The sequence below is a fragment of the Strongylocentrotus purpuratus genome, unplaced genomic scaffold (assembly GCF_000002235.5).
Source record: "Strongylocentrotus purpuratus isolate Spur 01 unplaced genomic scaffold, Spur_5.0 spur5_scaffold_5, whole genome shotgun sequence".
NCBI lineage: Eukaryota > Metazoa > Echinodermata > Echinoidea > Camarodonta > Strongylocentrotidae > Strongylocentrotus > Strongylocentrotus purpuratus.
Window position 1 is genome coordinate 41,959,994 of NW_022145611.1, and position 17,935 is coordinate 41,977,928.

General features: G+C 38.3%; 1 long non-coding RNA gene across 1 annotated transcript; it reads left to right on the plus strand.

Annotated features, from left to right (window-relative positions):
• Window positions 1–210: 210 nt before the first annotated feature.
• Window positions 211–6,196, plus strand: LOC105439143. Its single transcript, XR_971178.2, has 3 exons — window positions 211–872; window positions 5,017–5,126; window positions 6,012–6,196. It is a non-coding gene; the product is annotated as an uncharacterized LOC105439143 (long non-coding RNA).
• Window positions 6,197–17,935: the final 11,739 nt, after the last annotated feature.

The window sequence follows — 17,935 nt, forward strand, 5'->3', positions numbered from 1 at the left end:
GATATAATGCCCTTTTCTGAGCCCTATATAGCTCGGTGTAAGTGTTGGGCCACGAAAATATATCTCTTTACACCTTCTGAATCATGATTTTAATTTTTGGTACTATTTGTGTTATATAAGTGTTATTGTTATCAAGCAATAGTACGGTAAAAAATACAAGCTATTGATTTGTAAGTTTTAGATTTCATGGACAATAGTGTTTAAATTTGCTCTGTCTAGGCTTTGAACTGGCTCAATTTCTCCTTCCATTCCTTTAAAACGGTTGAATTCAAAATTCCTAAACATTATACTATAATATTCCGCTTTTATATAGCGCTTAAATGTCTCTAAGCACTTTACAGATATTCTGTAATATCTATAATCTATTATGACGAGTTGTTTAGAACAATTTAATTGACAAGGAACCTTCAAATGATTTCTTTAGAGTGACTGAATACTTTTCATTGTCAGGGGTGTCCCAAAATGAATACATTATCGAATTTTTGTTCGAGTAGTTGTACTTTGAACAAGGGGGCTCTCACTGTTTGCGTTTGCTCACGCCGAGTTTAAATGCGGAAGCTTACTTGTGGGAATTCCAACTAATAATAGAACCAATGCGCATGCGGGCGATCTTTAGACGTAAAAGTGAATATGATTTAATACAGTGTCATTAGAATGGGTCGTTATGCGTTTTGACAACGCGTGCAATATGATGCGTAAAACTGGCATTTAACGAAGTGCAGCCTTTTCGGGATGTGACGAGTTTAAACTCCAGTCGATGACCCGCGATAATTTAAATTTGAGATTGACATCATTGATTTATTTGAAGCGGATATACCGGTAGATCTGCACTCATTCAGCAAACGGAGTAGGTCTACATATGCACCACCAATGTGAGTTATAGGTACTAAGTTATGTGTGTGGATTATCTGGAAAAAATGCACAATATGGGGGAAATTATATGTTCAATAATAAACCATGGGGCAAATCAACTGAACAAATCCGTGCAATACTATTACTAGACCTGTTAACTTGTTATGACAATGTATTTCAGTTGATGCATGTTTCTCTCCCTAACCCGTGGTTACCTGCCGTTCATTCATTCACCAGCTATGAATAATGGCATCTAAGTGGATGGAATCTACTTTGCATACAAATTCTTAAATGTAGGAAAAACACTGGAAAGCTTTTTAGTTTTCAATAGAAAATGTCGTGAAAAAGGGTATGCCTTTTAGTTGTACTCAGCACCAGAGGGCTATCAATAGGGACTATTACATTTGCACGCCGACATAGAGGACTGCTTCGTGGGACATCCTTTTAAGGCAATATGATGTCCTTTTAATGCATCTAAAAGATACCGCTTGCAAGCGCTGGTATCAAAGGCGGAAGCATATACTGGTGGGAATTCCCACCTCACAAAATAACATAAATACACATTCTGGCGCCAAATCAAGACGCCATTTTAAGACGAACAAGTAAACATGATTTAAACCAGTATCATTAGAATAGTTTGTTAATCCTTTTCGACAACATGTGGGATATGATGTATAAGACTGGCATTTAACAAAGTGTAACCTTTCCGGGATGTGATGAGTTTTATCTTCAGTCGATGACCCGTGATAATTTCTATTTTGGATTCACATCATTGATTTATATATCGGTAGATCTATTTTTATATTAATCAGGCATTCAGCAAACGGAGTAGATCTACGTGCACCACCAATCTTAGTTATACGTACTAACTTATGTATGAAATATACGGCAAAAATGCATTAAATAGGGTAATTATAATTATGTTCAATAATAAACCATTGGGCAACTCAACTGAAAAAAAGCTGTGCAATACTAAACTTGCTTACTAGTTATGTCAATGTTTTTCTGTTTATGTATGTTTCCCTAACCCCTGGTTAGCTGGTAACCGGCCATTCCATTCACCAGCTAAGTATGATGGGCCTTGATGGCATCTATGTGGATGGAATCTACTTTGCATAAAGAGTCTTAGATGTAGGGAAAACCAGGCGCGGATCCAGGATTTCTTAGGGGAGGGGGCCCAACTTTTTTTTTTTTTTGCTCCCGAAAATTTTCAAATCGCGCCGGCCGAAAAGTCGCTCAGTGGGGGGGGGGGGGGGTGGTACAGAGCACAATTTTTTTATTTTTTTTTATTTTTTATTTTTTATTTTTTGCTTCCGAAAATTTGAAAAACGCGCCGGCCAAAAATTCGCTCAGTGGGGGGGGGGGGGGGGGGGGGGGGGGGGGGGGGGGGGGGGGGGGGGGGGGGGGGGGGGGGGGGGGTAGGGGGGGGGGGGGGTAGTGAGCATATTTTTTTTTTTTTGATCCTCAAAAATTTTTCAATTTGCACCCCCCCCTTGAGCGCCAGGGGGGGGGGGCCCAACCCCAAAAAAAGGTAAAAAATCACGTGATTTTACATGATTTTTTTCTCAAGGGGGGGGGGCCCGGGCCCCCCGGGCCCCCCCCCCCCCCTGGATCCGCCACTGGGGAAAACACTGGAAAGCTTTTTAGTTGTCAATAGAAACTGTCGTAAAAAAGGGTATGCCTAAAAATTAGAATTAGTCAACAGGGCCCATATTCATTTTATTCATAAAAGCACAGGCTAGTTGCCAAAAGGTCCCTAAGACTAGGAGCAACTTAAAATGCCTAGTTACCAACTATGGAGTTGAAAACTAACCCAGCTAGTTAGGAACTAGCCATCGTGTGCATTCTGGTGGATAAAATGTGGGTCCAAATAATGAAAATTAAGTAAATGAGTCGTAAGAAAGACCGTCATAAGTCTTTGTGCAGCAGTCTTTAGTGTGGAGTTACCGGCTAGGAGGGATTAGTTGTCAAATAGAAAATAGAAATCTGAGCTCTTGGGTAAAACAGATTTTCGTAGAAAGGGAGGAATGTGGAGAAAATACTCTGTCAGGCTTATTTACATATCTCTTTGTCCAAAAGTTTCATTTTGGCAAGTAAAACTTTTGGACAAAGAGATATGCAAATAAGCCTGACAGAGTATTGTCTCCACATTTTATGAACAACCACTGAATGATTCCTTACCTTTCAATGAACGTTTGCAAAAAACAAGAATTTAGGAATCAGATATAGTCTCTTTTCCTACGTCATAATTTTTTCTTCGTTTTTCTTATTCATTTCACCTGTCCTTTTCTATTTTCCCTCAGTTAGTCTCTCTCTTCTCTCTCTAGTTGTTTTTCCCCTTTTTTTTCTTTCTTTTCTAGCTCTTTTTGAAACTTGTTTGTATTTTGTTTTCTTTCTTCATTTGAAGAGCTTCTTAGTGTTGGTAGGGTATCGTTCCTAAAGTGTTTATACACCATGACACCAGAAGTTGATATCATATATGTTTTTCTCGCGCTCTCCCCTCTCCTGACTCTTGAATGTCTTTCCCCTTCCCCTTCTCCCTGCATGCCTCCTTCCTTCTCCCCCCCCCCCTCTCTCTCTCTCTCTCCATTTCATTCTGCTACTCTTTCTACCTCTCTTTCTTCAATTGATATCTTACTTCTTCTTTCTCTCACATTCTAATTTACTTTTTTCTTTTCCTCTCACTCTCATCCTCTGTAGCATGTAATAATTGTGTTCATAATCAAATAACTAAAGCATGGTGCAAGCAGAAAAGTTGCTTATCAAGCCCTTTTCCAGCAAGGGTTATTAATTCATGGTGTATGCCTTCATTCCAAACTGGCATGCATCGATCTAAAGGGCCACTCTAACCAAAACGGGCTAAAGAAATGGAAAAAAGACATGTAGAATAATTTTTGACTGAGATTCCGAACATGACAATGATTTTTCTTAAAAATCATCAATAATTCTGGAATCTAGCTTTGAAAATGACGATTCAGAATGCGCAGGGAAAAAAAGTCCAGTTTCGGTGATGACGCGTTTGACGTCACTGCAGGAGACTCTCCGATGAAAAGGAGGGTGATTTAGGCAATAAAATGTCTTTAAAAGGGCAAACTATGATATTACTTAGAGAGAAAAAAGACATTTATCCGAAAAATAATATGTACTTGATAATCCCAGTACGTTTCTGGCAATTTCGTCATTCCTAATTATGAAAGTATCAAATCATCAAATCGGACATGCCCGCAATGACGTCAAATGCAATATAGAGTGCGATGTCTGTTTAATCATTACCTGATCTCAAAATCGAACTCTGGATAGTCCCATCACTGAATTCGTACAAAACATTATTTATCAATTCACCGTCTCGAATCCCAGACGATCCACCAATCGATTCGTATTAAGTAGATGACTACAAAAATTATACTGGGTGGCTGGTTCCCGTAATCATTATAGTGGTTCTCGGTGTTGGTGGCTCCTTTACAACAATTTTTACATGTAGTTTATCGGATTTCGACCAAACTAGATCACAGTCATACTTGGGTGAATGGCTACAAAATTATATTCAGTAGGTGGTTCCCGTTAATTTTTATTGGTTTATGGTGTTTTGGGCTCCTTTGTTTCTTAGTGTCACATAGTTTACCGGATTTCAACCAAACTTAGTCAGATTTATTCCTTGGTAAATGGCTACAAAAGTTATACTTGGTGGGTACTGGGAGATTCCCATTGTTCGCATGTAATATAATATAGAGGAATCGAAATGTTTTCATGAAAATAAAGTTTTGTCATGTAAACCTAACCCGTGCCCGTGGCAAAGGGCACAATTAAGTCCATTTTGTTGTGACCCAAAAAGTGAAGTTTTGTTTGGACTGCAATAGTGCTGCAAATAAAAATTTCCTGGGATGCAAACTGAATTTCCGCAAAAATACAGCTTGTTTTTGCAATACATCAAATACACAATTTCTCTCCAAACACCCAACACCAATATTTTCTAGGAAGGAGCTTTCCAAAGAATTATTTGGGGGGAAATAACTTGGCAAAATTGTCATCTCTAGGCCTATAAACAATAACAAACAATAGATTTCAAGAGTACCAACTATAATACTAGTAACAAATTGCTGTATACATATATTTTCCTGCTATATTTATCAATCAGGTCAATAATTATATTTATGTTCTTTACAGACTATAGTCACAGTTTGTAAGAAGAATGGCAACCCCCCGAATGTTCAAAGTTTGGCACGCAGATAAGAAACTTGTATTGGCAACATCACTGGATGAGCTGATAGACAAAGGTAAGAGAAGTACCTTGCTACACTTGTGAGCACATCAACAACACACACAAATATTATAAAGTAGATTTGTTACATCTTTTGGCTGTTTGCTTTCATTGTTTAACTTGTATACCTAGGTGAACAGATTTTGTATTTGGTGGCACGTTATAATTCCAAATGCAACGCACTTCAGATGTTTTTTTATATCCCGTTCACTGACAAAGTTGTGTAGTTTTCCTTGCAAAAACAAATAGTATAAAACAATGTACCAGCAATATTTTTCCAGAAATATTTTTTAACTCTAAAGGGCCACTCTAACCAAAACGGGCTAAAAAATGAAAAAAGACGTGTAGAAACATTTTTGATGGAGATTCCGAACATGATAATGATTTTTCTTAGAAATTATCAATAATTCTGGAATCTAGCTTTAAAAATGACGACTCAGAAAGCTCAGAAAAAAGCCCAGTTTCGGAGCTGTATTGCGCAAATGTTTATGACGTCATTGCAGGAGCCTCTCCGGTGAAAAGGAGGGTGATTTAGGCCGCATAAATGTCTTTTAAAAGGCAAACTATGATATTAATTGGGGAAAAAATTATCCGAAAAATAATATGCACTTGATAATCCCAGTACGTTTCATTTATGAATAACAATGAGATTGTAAGACAAATCTCAAATGCCCGCAAGGCTACGTGACCGTATAACCTTTTTTGAGGGGCGTAGCCCAGCAAGCGTCAGAACTGTGAAAAATGGATAGTAATTATCTTTTTTTTGGTCAATACAAAGGGTTTCTAAAAAATCAGAGGCTGGAATATTAATAAGTAGAGGTGTATTCATGTTTAAAAAGGATATTTTAGTTGGGTTAGAGTGGCCCTTTAAAATTAATGACCTAATAAATTTCATTTTCAGGTCTCACAAAGCTGCAAAAGACAAAAGAGAATTTCAAGTGCCTGAGATTGTCTGACGGCACAATTGTAGACAATGATGAATTGTTTGCCTTCCTGCAAGAATCCGAACCAATCCACTTTGTTTTCTCTGATAAAGAAGTGCCATCAACATCTGCATGTAGGCCTACTGGTGCATCTGACCAGGGAGGTGAGAGCATGTTATTTCATATATTCTGTTTTTATTAAAAATGAACAGCAGCTCAATCGATGTTATATTGTGAACTTGTACATTACACAATAATAAATATTTTTACATTTCCTTTGAAAACAAAGGCAGTAGGCTATATTTTAAAGGGATTGTGTATCTTTGCCTCAGATTCTAAACAATATCCTGGATTTGGCGCATGCTGCAATCCTGATTATAAACCTTCAGATCAGTCAGGAATCCCATGACTTTTACAAGCCGATCGCCTGTCTGATCAAGACCTTGTTTATGATTGGAATTCGAAATTTCAAAAAACCAAACTACAGTCTATCGGGGGAAAATGAGTATGGTAACAGGTCACTCAAATATTTGTACTTTTTGAGGCACTTCATGATCATTTAATTTTTTTTTAGGGCTTCAATATTACCCCATATCAGACACACTGATATTAACACGTAGGGCCATGTATCTCAGATTTGTAAAACTGGAAACATTGTTAAACAATGCCTTTAATTCTTCTCCTTTTAAGTTTTAGTCTAACAACTACTCTCCTTCTTTCACCAGATTGTTAACAATTTACATTAGTAAATGCATATTTTTCTCTCCCTGCATTATGTTGGATCGCTCGTAGTTCCATTACAGCAGCACGGCATGGCCCAAACACGGGCCCAAACAACAAAGACACACCAACTATTTGTAAATGCTCCCTTGGGAGACAAATCAGTGCGAAAAATGGCTGGAGTTGGATCTATTATTGGTGCAAAACTTGAAGCTAAAGGCTTTTATAAGGTAAGAAATCTGAAACAATCACCACAATGTGGTAGCATACCTTTGTTTTTAAGAAAAAAAATGCATTGTTATATTTTAAAATGCAAACAGGGGAACAGCTGGGCTGACGTGTGCATGTACCAGTAGAATGTCTTAAGTTTGCCCCATATGATAGCATTGTTATGAAACTGAAGAAAGTATGTGCAATAGCAAACTATTTTAATCAAGTAGAGTTGCATTGTAAAATACATCCCTAGATTTTATCTCCAGAGAGAAATGTGTGATTAGTTGTTTGATTGGTATTCTTGTTTGCATGCATTAAACATTGAGCGTCATTTTCACCATAGTACGAAATGTCTACAATATTATTGTTGTACACACTATTTCATAAACATGCATGGAATACATAAATCTATTGTAAAATGTAAGGAAAATCAGTAAATCAGTTCTTACCAATAAATATCCAGATAAAGTAAATGTCACTCTCATACATGTGGATGTGATTTCTTTTGCATTGTTTAGCTGAGCACCCCTCTCTAAACTTTTCCAATGTATCATACATTGCTAATATCCCTGGTTGCTTTGGAAAAGAATACAAAATGAAGAAAACAAAACACACACAACAAAACAACAACAGCACACACAAAAACCAGTGTCATGCATACCAGTGATTTAAAAAGTGTATCATATGGAACAATTTCTGCAAAAGTTGACTTACAATATGTATTTTAGTTTTATATATGTTTTTATTTCTCTATATTCTAAATTTGTTTGTAAATTGAACATTTTCAGCCTGCGAGCTGCTTGTTTTTGCAATAAACCAAACCAATTAAATTCAATACAAATATGACAAGTGATGTTTTTTCTCCCCTTTCCTCTTTCTTTCTCCCCGATCCCCCTCTCTCCATCTCTCTCTCTCTCTCTCTCTCTCTCTCTCTCTTTCTCCCTCTCAATCTCTCTCTCTCTTTCTTTCTCTCTCTCTCTCTCTTTCTCTCTCTCGTTCTCTTTCTCATTATCTCCTTCTTTCTATTCACAGGCCTACGTTGTAGTGGGACGGTACTTAGTGCTGAATAAAAATAAAGAATACTTCATGAAATGGATGAAGGATGAAGTAGATGCAAACGAAAAACAAAGTTCACAGTGCTATCAATGTGTAAAGGTTGGTGTGACAACTTCATGTAATCGTGTTGAACAGACATAGAAATGTAAATAAATATTGCATGGGGGGGGGGGAGGATTGAACAGTTGTGAATTTTATCTAACGGATATTAACACATTGTTGATAAATTTGAATAAATTAAAGTCATGTTTTATATTAGGGGGAAATACAATTTGATAAACAGATGAATATATATATATATATATAGCACCTGGTAATTCCTGTAATATCCAGGCCTGCTATGTACAGTGTTTTATACACTCATTGTTTCTCTGTTTTGGGCATGCACAGTATATCGAAGTATGCATGCTCTGTATTGGGTACATTCTATCCGTTCGGATCCTGATTCACTTACAATTTTTTACCACTTTAATCATTTTTTGTCATATAATGTTTTTAAACATTTACAACACTAACTACGGTATAAATCATTTTATCAGTGCAATGTGCTGTAAATGACTAGTACAAAGTCACAAATCTTAAATATTAACTTGAAGCCATCAAATCCGAGTGATGGGTCAAATTCATTGTGACAATAACTATCTTTCATGTACCAGGCTCGGGAGCAAGCACCACCGCAAGACAAGTCCTGCTATGTAATGGTATTAGTCTCCACCATGCACCACTACCACCACCCCTCCCCCCTCAGCAATAATTATATAATATTGGATGGCTTTGAGTGTGATACAAGAATATATTGCTCAAGCTATGACAATATTGACGAGTCGGAGACGATTCCAATATTGTCATAGCGAGAGCAAAAAAAAATGTTATCACACGAAAACAAAGCCATACAATATTATTATTATTATCTATATCAGGCTGACTAGCGAAATAACAAAATTTGACTTACTTTGGCCAAAAAAAATCTCCATTATTCACAGGTGTTATCAATAAATATTTGATAAACATTCAACAACGATTGATCATTACATAGTATAATTGAAGGTATATTACATACAACTCATATACAAAAAAATCAACATCATTATAGTTTAGTTTATTTTAGGATATCACTTGAAATTAACATATTGAATATACTTGAAAAATTAACACCTTTAGCATCTAACACACATGAATTGGAACATAAGTAAAAGACAGACAAAAAATCATAAACTTGATCAGAATAACATGATTCACTAATTTGTCAAAACCTCTATTTGTATGATTTATCCCTAAATGTACTTCTTTCCATGTCAGTTTTTTTAGTTTTTGAATATTTAAAGCGTTCCCATTTTCATCCCACGCACATTTTATTTGTTTACATTCAAAGAAAACATGTCGGTAAGTTTCTTCATCTTTATTACAAAATGAACAGTTTTTACTTTTTGTACTTTTCGAATAATATTGTATAATAGTTCAAATTAAAACTCTCGGAGTCGGCTATTTAGGGTAGATTGCCTTGGTCTGAGATGGATCTGCTCTATTTCTTGAACCGACATATTGTGATCTGAAGACAGATTTTGAAATGAAACGGATACATTAGAAATATGTTTATACTTGATCTGTAAATCATTTTTGATGTAACATCCGACAAATTATATATCTTTTTGAAAAAGCAGAATTCCAGAACTAATTCAATATCATTTGTCTCTGCGTGAATGCAATACTTCTTATCCAACTACAAGCAATAATCGAGGTGGCAGGAATAGCACTATTTTTTGAGGGGCGTAGCCCCGAAGAAAATAGTGTTTTTTCTGTCGCCGAGGAATCCATAATTTCACTAGTGGCTTGAAATAGTGCATGATATATTTGTTTTAGATTTTTCAAACCAACCTTCATGAAAATAATAATACTACTAATAAAAATAATGTTTACTGTCACTGCAGTAGTGTGTAGTGCAGTGAGAGCAGCAGCACTATACCATGGATGACGTCACAGTAACATCATAGCAATGTTATGTTTGGTCACATAATGCTATGTTGACCAATCACTAAACAGGATTTCATTGATCAAAAATATCATATAATATATTTGTTGTATTGTTAACAAATCCTCTGTTTTTAAACCAGAGTTTTTAAAATATTTCTATTGCTTCAAAATAACCATCACTATCCACAATATGGTGAATTTGACATATATTGTTAAAAAACAAGTTCTCATCAAAGAAAGTTGTCCCATTATACATAAATATTTGTTTTTGTTTTCGTGTGATATTCAATATGATATCGATAATTGAAGTTCCCGAATGACTGAGCAATACGAACACAAAATAGTGGTCAGTAATCCGGGTACTGCGCTGAATACACTGATATATTGTCCCCTAAGAAAAAAACGTACCACACCCTGTGGTATACCAGACTCCCCCTCCCAAAATACTTGTTTGATAACTGAATCCCTATTGGTCTATAGCTGATAGGACCATCATGGAGAATGTCCTCCAACCAAGACTACATGTCCCCCCCCCCCCCCCAATAAAAGCCCCCTTGGTTGATTAGCAAGAAATAAGACCCTTCCCGCCAGGACAGATTCTTAGTGCTAGATGTAGACCAGACCGGAGAGTGGACATGGAGTATAATGAGTGTAGAGAGGGGAAGGATTTCAGACCATCACCAAATAACGTCTGTAACACATATGTATATATCATCTTTTGTTATATATCATATTTGTTTTCCCGTTAATGTTGTTTTTGTTAATTTCTCGATATTTGTCATGGTTGGTGCTCCAACCACAAGTTTGTATTCAAACTTGTTTAGGGGGCTAACCCCATGTTTTTTATATATCCATGAATTATTGTATATGTATTTTTATGGTTGAAATAAATTGAATTGAATGGAATTGACGTATCTTGGCTGTTTTACATCTATATACTGTGTGTGTGCTTGATGTTTGGAGTTAATACATTATACTCTCGTGTGTTATTCTTAAACTGAAAGTCTCACCACCTCTTTATTTATGTACCTTTCCATATAACATTAACTACGTATACACCGATCCCAACACAACATGGTGTAAAAACCCGGGCTACAACAACAACAACAACGTCAGCAACAGCAACAGCAGATATATGACCCACAATCACAGGATTTTTAAGAAGGGAAGAAGTCAATAGCGCTCGCTGCTCTTCCTCCCCGATATAACTTGACTTTGACTTATATATAGCTAATATTGAAGCTCAAAAGCAAATTCCCTGTCATGACACCCTTGGCTTCCATAACGCTTGGTGATGGGTGAGCCAATGACTTGTTAGAAGTATTTTTCTATCTATCATATGAAAGTGTAAATTTCACAATTACATGTATTTGATGGAATAAGTAAGGTTCATGAAAAGCACATTTCATGTAAATACATTTCAGGCCACTGCTGGTAGTGTATGTTCCTAAACGACATCGCAATGGAAACTACTTAAAAAATCGGAAAGACGATAAAACACTTTTGTGCATATCCAATGTGGTTTATACCATACGTCCCCGCGTAGACCAAGCTAAATACTTAGGATTTGCTATTTTACATAAATATAATGCTGTACATGTTTGTATTTTGTGCTTGTCCAATTATAATTGCCTTTGAAAGTAAATCCACAATCTACGTATAAACATTTAGGCCATTTTGTTTGACCAGTACCTCCTATGCGACCTATCATTTTCCTTCCTCTTCTGTATTTCCTCCCTCCCCAATTTTTACTCTTTCTTTTTCATTTTATCAAAATCTTGTTCATCCGCTAGGTTGATCCTTCATTGTTAAACAATTTTCGATATGAGTCTCAATCAATGATGGTTCCTGCTATGTTGGCATAGTTGACAAGAAAATACATAAAGTCTTCTAAACAACTGATTACAAGACCTAATAATATGAAAAGCCATAATTAGCATACGTTCAAAGTAAGCAAATCTCTTGACACAATTAGGCCTTTGTATTCATAGTTTATCATCTGTTTGATTTTCCCCTTGAATTGAAATATTAATAATAATGATAATAGCCTTATAGTCCACTCCAAATTTTATTAAACCGAAACGGAAATTCTTTTTGCCCAATTGATCGTGAGACCGGCAGCCACTGAGCAGCGCCAGATCGACGTTGCTCTATCACTACTCAAGCTTGCCAATGATATTGGCGGCTTCGAGCCTCGGACATCAAAGGTAACAGCACACCAGTCATGTACAGTAGATTCTATAAGGGACTTTTAGATTGAGTGGACGAGAACAGCATGAACGTCAACTGATCATGCTTGTCTATGGCAAGCCATTTTAACATTGATTCCTATTATTTGATATCAAAAAGTGAATTTTTGATATCAAGAAATTGGAATAAATGTTAAAACGGCTTGTCATTGATACGTATGATCAGTGGACCTTCATGCTGATCTCGTCCACTCAATCTAAAAGTCCCTATTGTGCAACTAAAACGGCAGCTGCTTGGAATGATAATGTTGCCAGTTGGGTCTCCAGCTCCTAAAGCTCCTTGATATGAGTATGCAGTAAGTCTAGAAATTGACGGTTGTTATCCCCAAAATGTTATCCCCGTGCATATGGTAAAAATAAATGCACGCACACGTGATCCATTTCGATGCTTCTCATTGGCAACATTCTTGAACCCTTTTTATAATATTGATTATCATATTAAGCAGATATTAATATGCACATGGGTGTCGATCCGGGGGGTGGGTGGGGGGATATCCCCCAATATTTCATGGGGGATGGCCTGTACAATCATCCCCCCCCCCAATAATTCACCATAAAAAAAAAATGAAGAGAAAAATTACTGATGAGAGCCCGATGAGAGTAGTTAATGGTTATTATTCGCAAGATGACCATCAATATACACATTTTGCTATCTCATTTTCATAATACATACATATATAAATAGAAAACGAAGTAAATGAGACAACCGCATATGAGACAAAAATAAATTCATTGAATTCTCGCTCAAACGGCTTCATCAGGAAATGATGAATTTATTTAATTTATTCAATCAACAGCATCATAGAAATGCAGTGCGCCAAATGCAAAGCCGCAGCGTTAAAAAGCAACGAGCTAAATGTTAAGCGCGAAGCGCAAAAGTGCAAAAAAAAAGTAGAGAGTGGGAGAGAGAGATAATAAGAGCCAGAGAGGATACAGGCGCGTAGCCAAGGGGCAGTGGGGGCGGTCGCCCCCCCCCCCCCCCCAAAAAAAAAAAAAAAAAAAAACGCCGGCCCGAAAAAAGAGAAAGAGAGAGAAAGAAGAAAGGAAGAGGACGTATGAAGAATAAGGATTAAGAGTCGAGAACGGTACAACGATTCCTCTTCTTTCTCTAATAATTTAATGAAACGTCAAAGCTTCCGCGCTTCGCGCGGGAAGGGGGGTGGGGGCTCTGAATTTGGACAAGGATTAGGGGTCGAAAACGGTACAACGAATCGTCTTCTTTCTCTAATAATTTAATGATACGTCAAAGCTTCCGCGCTTCGCGCGAGAAGGGGTGGGGGACACTGAATTCAGAAAAGGATTAAGAGTCGAGAATGGTACAACGAATCGTCTTCCTTCTTTAATAAATTAAAGAAACGTCAAAAGAAACAGAATTAAGACAAGGATTAAGAGTCGAGAACGGTATAACGAATCGTCTTCTTTCTCTAATAGTTAAATGAAATGTCAAAGCTTCCGCGCTTCGGGCGGAAGGTGGGGGGAACTGAATTAAGGCAAGCATTTAGAGTCGAGAATGGTACAACGAATCGTCTTCTTTCTCTAAAAATTTAATGAAACGTCAAAGCTTCCGCGCTTCGCTCGGGAGGCGGGGGGGGGGGACTCCCCCTTCCTGCACCCACCCCTCTAGGGAGTGCGCTTCGCGTGCTCACTACCGCCCCAAAATGATAAAATCCTGGCTACGCGCTTGAGAGGATAATAGGGCCTTTTAGATTTGCGTGGACTGATACGTATGACGTCCTTTCAAGGCAGTGCATTAAAAGGACGTCGATCGTAGCAATCCCCATTGTCTTCGTGCAAATCTAAAAGTCCCTATTAACCCAGGTAGCAAGCCCATGTGGGTGACTTGAAAAAGTTAATAACTTGGGAGGGAGGGGTGCAACCTGCTACACGCTTCTACCTCTTGGTTGCTTTGATCCATTGCCGAAAATATTTTGGTACCTATCATCCCCCCAACCACTGATACAAATCGACACCCTGGTTGTGTGGTCATGCTCAGGCCCGTTCCATGTTGATTCACGAGTATTTTGAATCAAATCATGAAACACTCTCTTTAGAGGTTTAATGTGTTATGATACTTGATGTTAGGTAAGGGTATATCAAAGTTATATTAAATGATATACGTATGTACAGTTAGCAATTAAATTATTTATACCATTGCCAAAATTTGCAATTTCTTAAGTAGGTGAAAAATTGATTTGTCCCCATTTATATTTCTTGAGAATATGATATATTTGAGCTTACATCTAAAAGTATGCAACAAATTAAAGGCCGTAATTCAGCCAGTCCACCTTTCATTCCTTAGTTCCGAATAACACAAAAAACATCAAATTTAGAAGTTGCAGTAGTAGTAGTAGTAGTAGTAGAAGAAGTAGTAGTAGTTGTTGTAGTAGTATTAGTAGTAGTAGTAGTAATAGCAGGAGTAGAAGTAGTATATGGTGATGATGACGGTGATGATGATTCAATTTGTTCAAATAGTATTTATTTTATTTATAAATGAACAAATCATGTGATGCAACAAAATGTTGAATAGTGCATGATTAACAATGAAAATTATACTTCTAATTATTGTCATGTAATTGCCAGACAACCACATCAATAAATCAAGGTTAGATTTATATACACAATGAAGATGTTGCGTGTGTTGAGCGGGACTGCACGACTTGTAGCTACTTGCGCCCTCTATATAGCAAACAATGCCTAAGCGGTACCCTTTGGTCCCCCATGATTCCCTTATTCTTATGTTAATTGAGAGCTGATTTGATGAGATAACCACCTGTATAGGTGACTATGCATGAAGGTGCTCTCCTGGCCAAACTAGTGCAGGGACCCGTTTCACAAAACCTTTTTTCACTGACAAATGAAATAAAATCAGCGACAAATCTGTTGATAACCAATCAGAAACAAGGAATTCAGTAGCTTATAACAAAAACTGTCATTTGTCACTGATGACAAGTTTTGTGAAACGCCCCCCTGATATGCTTTAAACTTGATGAGACCAGGGAGGTGAGACTAGGACGTTCAAGGGTGTTTGCACGTGTTAAACAACCGACTGTTTTTAATTAAAAACTAAAAACCCATGCCCTCCCCCTCTCTTTTTCACCCCCTCCCCTCCCCCCCCCCTCTCTCTCTCTCTCTCTCTCTCTCTCTTTTTCTCTCTGTCTGTCTGTCTCTTTCTCTGTCTCTCCCTCATCCGCGTTGTTGATCCGGAATCACACACATTAAGTAGAATTGTGAAAAACATCGGAGATCAACATGAATCACAAAGGTCGTACTCCGTAATGGTACTGTATAATATTGATGAAGCTAATTAGATTTAGGTCAGATGTTTGGAAAGATATGTGCCTGGATACACCCGGGATAGGAGGACGGTGAAGAGAGAAAAAGAGAGAGAGAGAGAGAGAGAGAGAGAGAGAAGGGGAGGGATAGAATACACCCACGCAGATACAACGTAACAAGCTTTTACAAGTCATACAAGCTGGAGAGAGAGACAGAAAGCAATGTTATTATTAGAGTCGGGCACAGACATGCAGAGATGTACATGATTAGGCCATTTAAAAACAAAAAATTATGTTTAGCACAGGCGCGGTTCCAGGGGGGGGGCGAGCGTGCCTTGGCCCCCCCCCCCCCGCAAAAAAAAAAAAAAAAAAATAAGGAGAGAGAGAGAAGGAAAAGAAGGGAAAGAGGAGAGAAAGGGAAAAAAAGAAGAGGAAGAGAAAAGAAAAGAGGGAAGAAGGAGATCGGGGGGAGGACTTGCCTCCCCCTTCCCCCCCCCCCCCCAATAAAAAATAAAAGAGAAGGAAGGAAAGGGAAAGAAAAAAGATAAAGAGGAGATAAAGGGAAGGACAAAATAGGAAGAAGAAAAGAAAAGAAGGGGGATATCAGTTGCAATTTTCCCGCCAACAAGTTGTGAATCGAGGGGGGGGGGCAAAATACCCTAGCCTCCCCCCCCCCCCCCCCCCCCCCGTCCCCGTTAAAAAAAAAGAGAGAAGGAAGGAAAAGGAAAAGAGGAGAGCTAAAAGGGAACAAAAAGAGGAAGAAAAAAAAGAAAAGGGAGAAAAGAAGTGGAGATCAGTTGCGGTTAATCCCGCTAACAATGTGTGGAGCGGGTTGGGGACCAAAATGACTGTGCCCCTCCCCCCCCCCCCCCCCAGCAAACCTAAAAGAGAGATAAGGAAGGGAAGGGAAAGTGAAAGAGGAGAGAAAGGGAAAGGGAAAAAAAGAGAATGAAGAAAGGTAAGGGATATCAGTTGCAATTTTCCCGCCAACAAGGTGTAGATCGGAGGGGGGGGGGGGGGGGGGCACTGGCATACTGATAGGGGAGGGGGGGGTTGGAGAAACAGAATTCAAACGTGGTTTATTTATAATTCCATAACTGTGGTCTTGAGATGCCTACATATCAGGGCCCGCGAACGGCGGGGATCGGGATCCTCGAGCCCCTCCCCCACACTTTCTTTGAAAAAGTATATTAAGAGAAATAGAAAGAAAGAGAGCGAGAAAGAAAAAATAGTTAACTGCCAGTGTCACATTATAATGGGGTATCAAAATATGCTCATCTGACCATGATTAAAATTAATTCCTAAAATCCTAAGGGCTCTGCCCCCTGGATTCCACCTAGGGCCCTAAGGCGGGTCCTTAGATGCTCATAATTATGACGGTCATTTAATGCCTAAAATCCCTGATTTCTGGGGGCTCTGCCCCCTGGACCCCACGCCAAATAGTGTCCTGCTAGTGTCACAAATAATAAGGTATCAAAATGCTCATCTGACCGTAATTAAACGCCTAAAACCCCTGAGCTTCTGGGGGTTCTTTTCCCCCTGGACTCAACCAAGAGCCATTAGGCGGGCCCCTCGATACTCATCTGACAAGGTATCAACATAATTATGTTCATCTGACAGCAGGCGCGTAGCCAGGGGAGCGGTAGGGTGGTCCCCCAATAAACGCCGGCCAAAAAAAAGAGGAGTGTAAAGGAAGAGGACGTAGGAAGAAAAGGGAATAGACAAAGAACATATTTGAAATTCAGACAAGGATTAAGAGTCAGGAACAGTACAACGAATCGTCTTCTTTCTCTAATGAATTAATGAAACGTCAAAGCTTCCGCGCTACGCGCGGGGGAGGGCAGGGGGGATTGATTTAGACAAGGATTAAGAGTCGAGAACGGTACGACGAATCTTCCTCTTTCTCTAATGATTTAATGAAAAGTTAAAGCTTCCATGCTTCGCGCGGATGGGGGAAACTAAATTATTTTCGAGAGCGGAACAACGAATCGTCTTCATTCTCTAAAAATTTAATGAAACGTCGAAGCGGGGGGAAAACTGAATTTAGACAAGGATTAAGAGTCGAGAACGGTACAACGAATCGTCTTCTTTCTTTAATGATTTAATGAAACGTAAAAGCTTCCGCGCTTCGCATGAGAGGGGGGAAACTGAATTTAGACAAGGATGAAAAGTCATAACGGTACAACGAATCGTCTTATTTCGCTAATGATTTAATGAAACGTAAAAGCTGTATTCAGACAAGGATTATTTTCGAGAACGGTACAACGAATCGTCTTCTTTCTCTTATGATTTAATGAAACGTACAAGCTTCCGCGCTTCGCACGGGAGAGAGGAGGGGAAAACTGAATTTAGACAAGGATTAAGAGTCGAGAACGGTACAACGAATCGTCTTCTTTCTCTAATGATTTAATGAAACGTAAA